Source organism: Schistocerca gregaria, chromosome X (genome assembly GCF_023897955.1).
Source record: "Schistocerca gregaria isolate iqSchGreg1 chromosome X, iqSchGreg1.2, whole genome shotgun sequence".
NCBI lineage: Eukaryota > Metazoa > Arthropoda > Insecta > Orthoptera > Acrididae > Schistocerca > Schistocerca gregaria.
Window position 1 is genome coordinate 760,588,239 of NC_064931.1, and position 8,589 is coordinate 760,596,827.

The 8,589-nt window shown below is 45.2% G+C and overlaps 1 non-coding gene across 1 annotated transcript; it reads left to right on the forward strand.

Moving 5' to 3' along the window:
• The first annotated feature begins 3,005 nt into the window (after positions 1–3,005).
• Positions 3,006–3,090, forward strand: Trnas-gga (transfer RNA serine (anticodon GGA)). Its single transcript is given in 2 exon segments — positions 3,006–3,046; positions 3,056–3,090. It is a non-coding gene; the product is annotated as a tRNA-Ser (tRNA).
• Positions 3,091–8,589: the final 5,499 nt, after the last annotated feature.

An 8,589-nucleotide genomic window follows, 5' to 3' on the forward strand; every position in this document is an offset into this window, starting at 1 on the left:
TTACGAACCGAGAAGTTACTTTTTTCACATTTTGGGTGCCCTGGAGACGAACGACCAACACACATTTCCACTTTCTGAATTAAACACAATCTCTCACGCAACCGAAGAAGAAAATATAGTCTAACGTATCGTCCACAAGATCATTAGAGACGGAGCGTTAACTTAAATGGAGACAGAAGGGAAGAAGCGCTCGACTAAAATGGCTTAGAGAAATCACGATAGACATCTATGAAGGTGGATGGCCAGGTGGTGGAACAGAGCTTCTCTAGACCAAAAAGCCGTTGCTTTTACCTCAGTTAGCTAACTTCCGTGTACTCGCCTGATTCAAAATGACACGATAGAGCTCCATAAAAAAATCCTTTCTGGATTCTGCTTATGGAGTTTCCTGAAATTGATTGTTTTCAATCGTTCGATTAATTTATTTTACTTAATGGACATATTATAAGCATCTTACGATCTAGTGTGTACCTTAATTAGGCATCATCCACTGTTCGTGTAGAGAACATTTGGTTAAGCACAGAAAACATGCACGCTGGTGGTCACGATGTTACTTAAATAAAAATCCTAGCCAAGAAGCAGTAATGCTAAATTGTTCACTCACCACCAAAGGACTACAGGCAGAGTCCCGGAATGAGATTTTCACTCTGCAGCGGAGTGTGCGCTGATATGAAACTTCCTGGCAGATTAAAACTGTGTGCCGGACCGAGACTCTAACTCGGGATCATTGCCTTTCGCGGGCAAGTGCTCTACCAACTGAGCTATCCAAGAATTACTCACGCCCCGTCCTCACAGTTTTACTTCTGCCAGTACCTCGTCTCCTACCTTCCAAACTTTACAAAAGCTCTCCTGCGAACCTTGCAGAACTAGCACTCCTGAAAGAAAGGATATTGCGGAGACATGGCTTAGCCCAGCATGGGGGATGTTTCCAGAATGAGATTTTCACTCTGCAGCGGAGTGTGCGCTGATATGAAGCTTCCTGGCAGATTAAAACTGTGTGCCGGACCGAGACTCGAACTCGGGACCTTTGCCTTTCGCGGGCAAGTGCTCTATCAACTGAGTTTCAGACTCCCGGAATGATGACCATTTTAACTCAGATTCTCCGCAGATTTCACACTAGATAAATGTGTTTATTCTTGAGTGAAATCCACAATTTCGACACATTTGTACTGACATACAAAAAAAAATGGCTCTGAGCACTTAACATCTGAGGTCATCAGTACCCTAAAACTTAGAACTACTTAAACCTAACTAACCTAAGGACATCACACACATCCATGCCCGAGGCAGGTTTCGAACCTGCAACCGTGCCGGCCGCGGTGGTCTCGCGGTTAAGGCGCTCAGTCCGGAACCGCGAGACTGCTACGGTCGCAGGTTCGAATCCTGCCTTGGGCATGGATGTGTGTGATGTCCTTAGGTTTGTTTGTTTAAGTAGTTCTAAGTTCTAGGGGACTGATGACCACAGATGTTAAGTCCCATAGTGCTCAGAGCCATTTGAACCATTCAGCCTGCAACCGTAGCGGTCGCGCAATTCCAGACTTAAGCGCCTTGAACCGCTCGGCCACAACGGTCGGCCTGACATACAAGTTGCGCTTTTTACATGAAATAAATGCGACTGCTTCGTCGTTACCCATCGTCGATTGTGAATGATACTGTTATAGGCACCCTTGGGAGTCCACCAGCCTAAATCGGAAAGTTTTTCTTTGTTCACACTTGTGCGCATCGTGTAACGGTCATGAAAATAGCCCACTTCTGTCGAATAGCAGCAAGGGGCCGGTTATCGTAGCGCCACCATCCGATTGACGGACCACCATCAACAGTACAGTATGCCCTCTCTGCCCGAGACACTGCGTTAATGTCAGTGGCAATCGCACATAGTCCTGTGATCAGTAGTATTACATAATCAGCTCTCCATCTCGTTCAGACACAATTCAGGTTCCGATATATGTCTATATTTTGTTCAGTACATATATTTGAGCCATCTATCATAAAGCACTAACATGCCTTAGCAACCTCGACTGTGGAGGCGGGTAGCTACAGCTCTAAGATAACTGTAAGGTTACAATAAATCATAAATTACACACAGTTGACTGTTTTATTGCTGTTAATGGACGCTTTAGGATTATCTGAAAGTAGCAGGTCGACTCTGCGTCTAGGAAACGTAGCGTGCTAAACAAAAAGGAACAAAAGAATTACTGTGTTGCTGCGGCATTGTCTCAGCCGGTTCATTCTTCTACCCACTACTGATGTCACCCGCAGCGCGAAGGAAGTTAATTTACTCGGCGAAGACTGGAACTGCTTTCAGAGTTTTACAAAGCGCCGACAGTGCTAGTAAGGCAAGCGTGTGGTCAGAAAGGGAGTACATTCTTCCTTACGTAATAGAAGTCTCGGAGAATATCTGAACGCCGGGAACCAAAACTGGTTGTCGCTGAGGCTTTTACAAGCGGCCGGAGGTTCCAGGAGCTGTCGGACACACTCGACCTAGTTTGCAGTGAGTGACTGTGTAATATCCGGAGACTAAAGGTGGCCCAGCTTTGGCCGGCCAGCGCCAGGGGGGGTCGGCCGCTAATCTCGTGGCCGCCGGCTGCCTCCCACACCACCGCCTTGCTCCGCGCCGCCTCGTACTTACGCGCTGGCCGCAACTTTCGCCAGCACACGCGTACACCCTACCTACTCAAACATACGGGATCTGTGATGCTCCTTAACGTACTGCGAGTTCTTTGTTACGAAAGAAGGAACAGTAGCTCGCATTAGGGTGGAAATTGCCGCGGCGATGTTGAAGGAATAATCGATTTAGGGAAATCGACAAAAACTTTACACTTCATTTTACACGTGACACGAGTCATAAGACCTTACGCCTGCTCTACAAGCCTGTTGTATGGCAAGGTACTCTTTGCCCCACTTTGTTTACATTTGTGTCGACATGTGAGCAGGTCAGTGCCCTCCTTATCTAATGTAGCACCAGAGCAGCTCAAAAGAATCCAAATTATATAAATTGTGTTTAACCGGCCTGAGTGGCTGAGCGGTTTCAAGGCGCTACAGTCTGGAACCGCGCGACCGCTGCGGACGCAGGTTCGAATCCTGCCTCGGGCATGGATGTGTGTGATGTCCTTAGGTTAGTTAGGTTTAAATAGTTCTACGTTTTAGGGTACTGATGACCTCAGATGTTAAGTGCTCAGAGCCATTTTTTTGTATGTCAGTACAAATGTGTCGAAATTGTGACTTCCATTCAAGAACAAACATATTTATCTAGTGTGAAATCTGCGGAGAATCTGAGTTAAAATGGTCATCATTCTGGGAGTCTGAAACTCAGTTGGTAGAGCACTTGCCCGCGAAAGGCAAAGGTCCCGAGTTCGAGTCTCGGTCCGGCACACAGTTTTAATCTGCCAGGAAGCTTCATATCAGCGCACACTCCGCTGCAGACTGAAAATCTCACTCTGGAAACATCCCCCATGCTGGGCTAAGGCATGTCTCCGCAATATCCTTTCTTTCAGGAATGCTAGTTCTGCAAGGCTCGCAGGAGAGCTTCTGTAAAGTTTGGAAGGTAGGAGACGAGGTACTGGCAGAAGTAAAGATGTGACGACGGGGCGTGAGTCGTTCTTGGGTAGCGCAGTTGGTAGAGCACTTACCCGCGAAAGGCAAAGGTCCCGAGTTAGCGTCTCGGTCCGGCACACAGTTTTAATCTGCCAGGAAGTTTCACATCAGCGCACACTCCGCTGCAGAGTGAAAATCTCATTCCGGGAGTTCTAGGGGACTGATGACCTCAGAAGTAATTCCCATAGTGCTCAGAGCCATTTTTTAAAATTTTGTTTACACCATGTTCAAAATAGTTGGCCAAGGACTTGTGCAAAAAATGTAACTTACAATATTTCCACTTATAAATTACGTCAGCGAAACATATACACATTCACATACACGTACATCCTTCCCTATTTCTGCCTTAAACATGTCTGTGATTTCTCAAATTAAGTACCCATTCCTATTTCCCACTTAAGTAGTTACAAAACGTTTATAGCTGAGAAGTATCATCCTAAGCAGGTAAATGATATTCCCATTTTAGCCAACACATTGTATAAAGTATAGTGATTCCCAAAACTAAATGTTTCTACATCTAAATTGTTCTGCGGAGTTTGACAAATTTCACAGTGTTAATTGAGTGAGTAAAATTTCCGCAGAAAGACGTCAGCAACGTTGTTTATGCCATTGTTACATAAACACACATCTTGCCAAAAAAAAAAAGTGTCAGCAACACACGCAATGTTTACGTCAAATGTTACAATGATATCTCTACGTCTCAAACACGTAAAAGGTGTTGTCGTTTCCTCTGCTGCTATATTATTGATGCCGCGCGGGATTAGCCGAGCGGTCTCAGGCGCTACAGTCCTTGACTGAGCGGCTGGTCCCGGCGGAGGTTCGAGTGCTCCCTCCGGCATGGGTGTGTGTGTTTGTCCTTAGGATAATTTAGGTTAAGTAGTGCGTAAGCTTAGGGACTGATGGCCTTAGCAGTTATGCCCCATAAGATTTCACACACATTTCAACATTTTATATTATTGATGGTGCATAGAACGAACTGTGATAACCTGACGGTTTTATAGTTTTTTCGGTAATGTTTCAGCTACGCAAGCACTATTTTGGAGGAGAATAAGATAATGCAACATGTTCTACACTCGAAAAATATAATTTATCCTATTAACAGGCTAATATTGATTTTAATTGCATCTAAATTAGACCTATTTGAAGTTATGTGCGCAAAAAAGTTTCGAGGAAGGCTGCAATATGTTACAGTAGCTATTCGGTTGACAAGGCTCTCTAAAACGTCCACAGACTGTATTTCCTATAACTAACTACTAAATAATACCGAAAATACAATCTTAATACACAAAAATATATGTAAAAACACACACAGCATACCAACAGATTAACAAACTGACCAAATACGGTTATAGAATGGACGGAATGTGTTTTGAGTAGATCTTTATTGCAATATAACATTTAACCTGTTTAATTTCGTAATGTACAAGAACATCATAATTTTAAATATTTACATACAACACAACATGGGCAAAATAAGACGGTAGAACAAAACAGAGACGAAACATGACCAGAGAAAATGGTGGGACAGGACAGGGGTGAAAGGTCGATATCTCGACAATGAAATCCTTGCACACTGAAATAAAATGATTTATCAGAGTAAGGAGTGATTCGAGTACAAACAAACACAAACACCCGCCCACACACACACACACACACACATACACACACACACGATACGCAAGTATAATTACAAATATCTGATCATGAATGAAAACTGGAACGTTTTACCAACATAAAATCGTATTGTTTCTCGAAATGCGTAAGATTACAAGAGCAAAACACACATGGCACTGCTGTTGTTACTTAATTATTTCACAAAATTTAAAAAGAAACACATGTGGCTTGTATATTGGTACTACAGGTTTAATTTAAGTAGCTCTTGTGACTGATCATAGTTCGATCTTTATACCACCCTGTGTAAGCACAATGAACCCTCGAATGAAATATTTTCCCATTTAAACCATCTGTATTACATATTAAAATGCACACAGCTCACTTATTGGCACTACTAAAATAAAATATAGGTAGTTCTATCTTCGTACCTTGCGTTAAATTCAACAAAAAAATAATTGTTCTATAACATCGAAAAATACACATGGACACTACTGCTGATATAAATTACTGCTTGAAGTGCAATTATCGACGAGAATTACCAAAGTAAAGAATGTTATTCTTCTATCTAAATTTGTCGAAAACTTGTCTCTAAAACTGACATCACATTCAGCCAAAATTAATAGTGACCCAATACTTGGATAGTAACTACATCTTGTAGTGCAAAATGTTGTTATCTTCCGCTGTCACACAGCCGAAACTACATGGCACTTCGACGAAATAGGATTCTGACATTTGTACAGGTAAGTAACAAGGTTACTGTGCTTTCAAAGCTGAAACAAATTGCCCCCCCCCCCCGCCAGGATGCTATTGGGTAGGGAAATGATGGTCAGTTAACATGGCAGCTGTCATTATATCCCAAATGGTTACACTGGAAAATAGTCAGAATAGAAAGTGGTTACACTTCAAATGGTACACTGGAAAATGGTTACACTGGAAAACGGTTATACTCGAAAAAGGCTGCATTGGGAAATGGTCCCCAAGTAACGAAAACGCTTGTTGCAGTGTTACAGAGTCAACTACATTGTTATAGTTTTACAGAGTAAGCTGCTGATTTTTAAAACTGCTGTAACATGGCAGGCAATTTGTTGCAATGTTAATGTACCAGTTGTGGTCAGTTTTTGCTGGTATTAGCCAGTTTTTGACAAATGGTCTGACCATCACTGCACCAATTCACAATTACCCCCAGACACTATTATGTGGGTCAATAACGGTTAGTTGACATAGTGACTCTCTCATAACCCCACATCTGCATTTATCTTGACTTGGAGAAACATTACATTCTTGGAGTTTGTGTTAGTCCGCATGTGCAGATGTCAGCAACTTTAATCATAGCATCGACTAAGCAAGTTGAGATGGTTTCAGTAAATTGTGATTTGTTCAAACAAGTAAAAGTGATTAGTCAGCAAGCTCGTACTTATCAAGCCAAGACTTGTTCCCACCAGAAGTACTGGGTGTCAGCTACTGGGAGTGTCAGTTACTGGGAGTGTGAGCTACTGGAGGTGTCAGCTACTGTGGAATGCTAGATAGTGGGATTTTTCTGGTGGCAATAAACGTTTAAGATCCAGTAGCTAACACCTTGCAGTAGCTACCATCTCGTTGATGAAGGCACTGGAATCACATTTGGGAGGAATTGAACTTAAATCTTTGTACGGCCGTCTGATTTTCTGTGGTTTCCGTAAATCGATCAAGGCGAGTGCCAGAATGAGTCGTTATTTGAACTGACACATACTGTTTCCTTCCACATCCTTGTCCTATCCAAATTTGTTCTCCGCTTCTAAATACCTCATCATCAACAGGATGAAAAATCCCAATTTCCCTTTTCCCTTTTGAGGGGAACTCTTTATTCCTCAGCATTGTGTGCAAAATACACACCTGGAAATTGAAATAAGAACACCGTGAATTCATTTTCCCAGGAAGGGGAAACTTTATTGACACATTCCTGCGGTCAGATACATCACATGATCACACTGACAGAACCACAGGCACATAGACACAGGCAACAGAGCATGCACAATGTCGGCACTAGTACAGTGTATATCCACCTTTCGCAGCAATGCAGGCTGCTATTCTCCCATGGAGACGATCGTAGAGATGCTGGATGTAGTCCTGTGGAACGGCTTGCCATGCCATTTCCACCTGGCGCCTCAGTTGGACCAGCGTTCGTGCTGGACGTGCAGACCGCGTGAGACGACGCTTCATCCAGTCCCAAACATGCTCAATGGGGGACAGATCCGGAGATCTTGCTGGGCAGGGTAGTTGACTTACACCTTCTAGAGCACGTTGGGTGGCACGGGATACATGCGGACGTGCATTGTCCTGTTGGAACAGCAAGTTCCCTTGCCGGTCTAGGAATGGTAGAACGATGGGTTCGATGACGGTTTGGATGTACCGTGCACTATTCAGTGTCCCCTCGACGATCACCAGAGGTATACGGCCAGTGTAGGAGATCGCTCCCCACACCATGATGCCGGGTGTTGGCCCTGTGTGCCTCGGTCGTATGCAGTCCTGATTGTGGCGCTCACCTGCAAGGCGCCAAACACGCATACGACCATCATTGGCACCAAGGCAGAAGCGACTCTCATCGCTGAAGACGACACGTCTCCATTCGTCCCTCCATTCACGCCTGTCACGACACCACTGGAGGCGGGCTGCACGATGTTGGGGCGTGAGCGGAAGACGGCCTAACGGTGTGCGGGACCGTAGCCCAGCTTCATGGAGACGGTTGCGAATGGTCCTCGCCGATACCCCAGGAGCAACAGTGTCCCTAATTTGCTGGGAAGTGGCGGTGCGGTCCCCTACGGCATTGCGTAGGATCCTACGGTCTTGGCGTGCATCCGTGCGTCGCTGTGGTCCGGTCCCAGGTCGACGGGCACGTGCACCTTCCGCCGACCACTGGCGACAACATCGATGTACTGTGGAGACCTCACGCCCCACGTGTTGAGCGATTCGGCGGTACGTCCACCCGGCCTCCCGCATGCCCACTATACGCCCTCGCTCAAAGTCCGTCAACTGCACATACGGTTCACGTCCACGCTGTCGCGGCATGCCACCAGTGTTAAAGCCTGCGATGGAGCTCCGTATGCCACGGCAAACTGGCTGACACTGACGGCGGCGGTGCACAAATGCTGCGCAGCTAGGGCCATTCGACGGCCAACACCGAGGTTCCTGGTGTGTCCGCTGTGCCGTGCGTGTGATCATTGCTTGTACAGCCCTCTCGCAGTGTCCGGAGCAAGTATGGTGGGTCTGACACACCGGTGTCAATGTGTTCTTTTTTCCATTTCCAGGAGTGTATATGTATGCATGTCGTGCGGGTAACTGACGAATGCTTGTCCAGTGTAGCATTTCGTTTGTGTTATGGCGGAATAAATTCGAATACTGTATGGA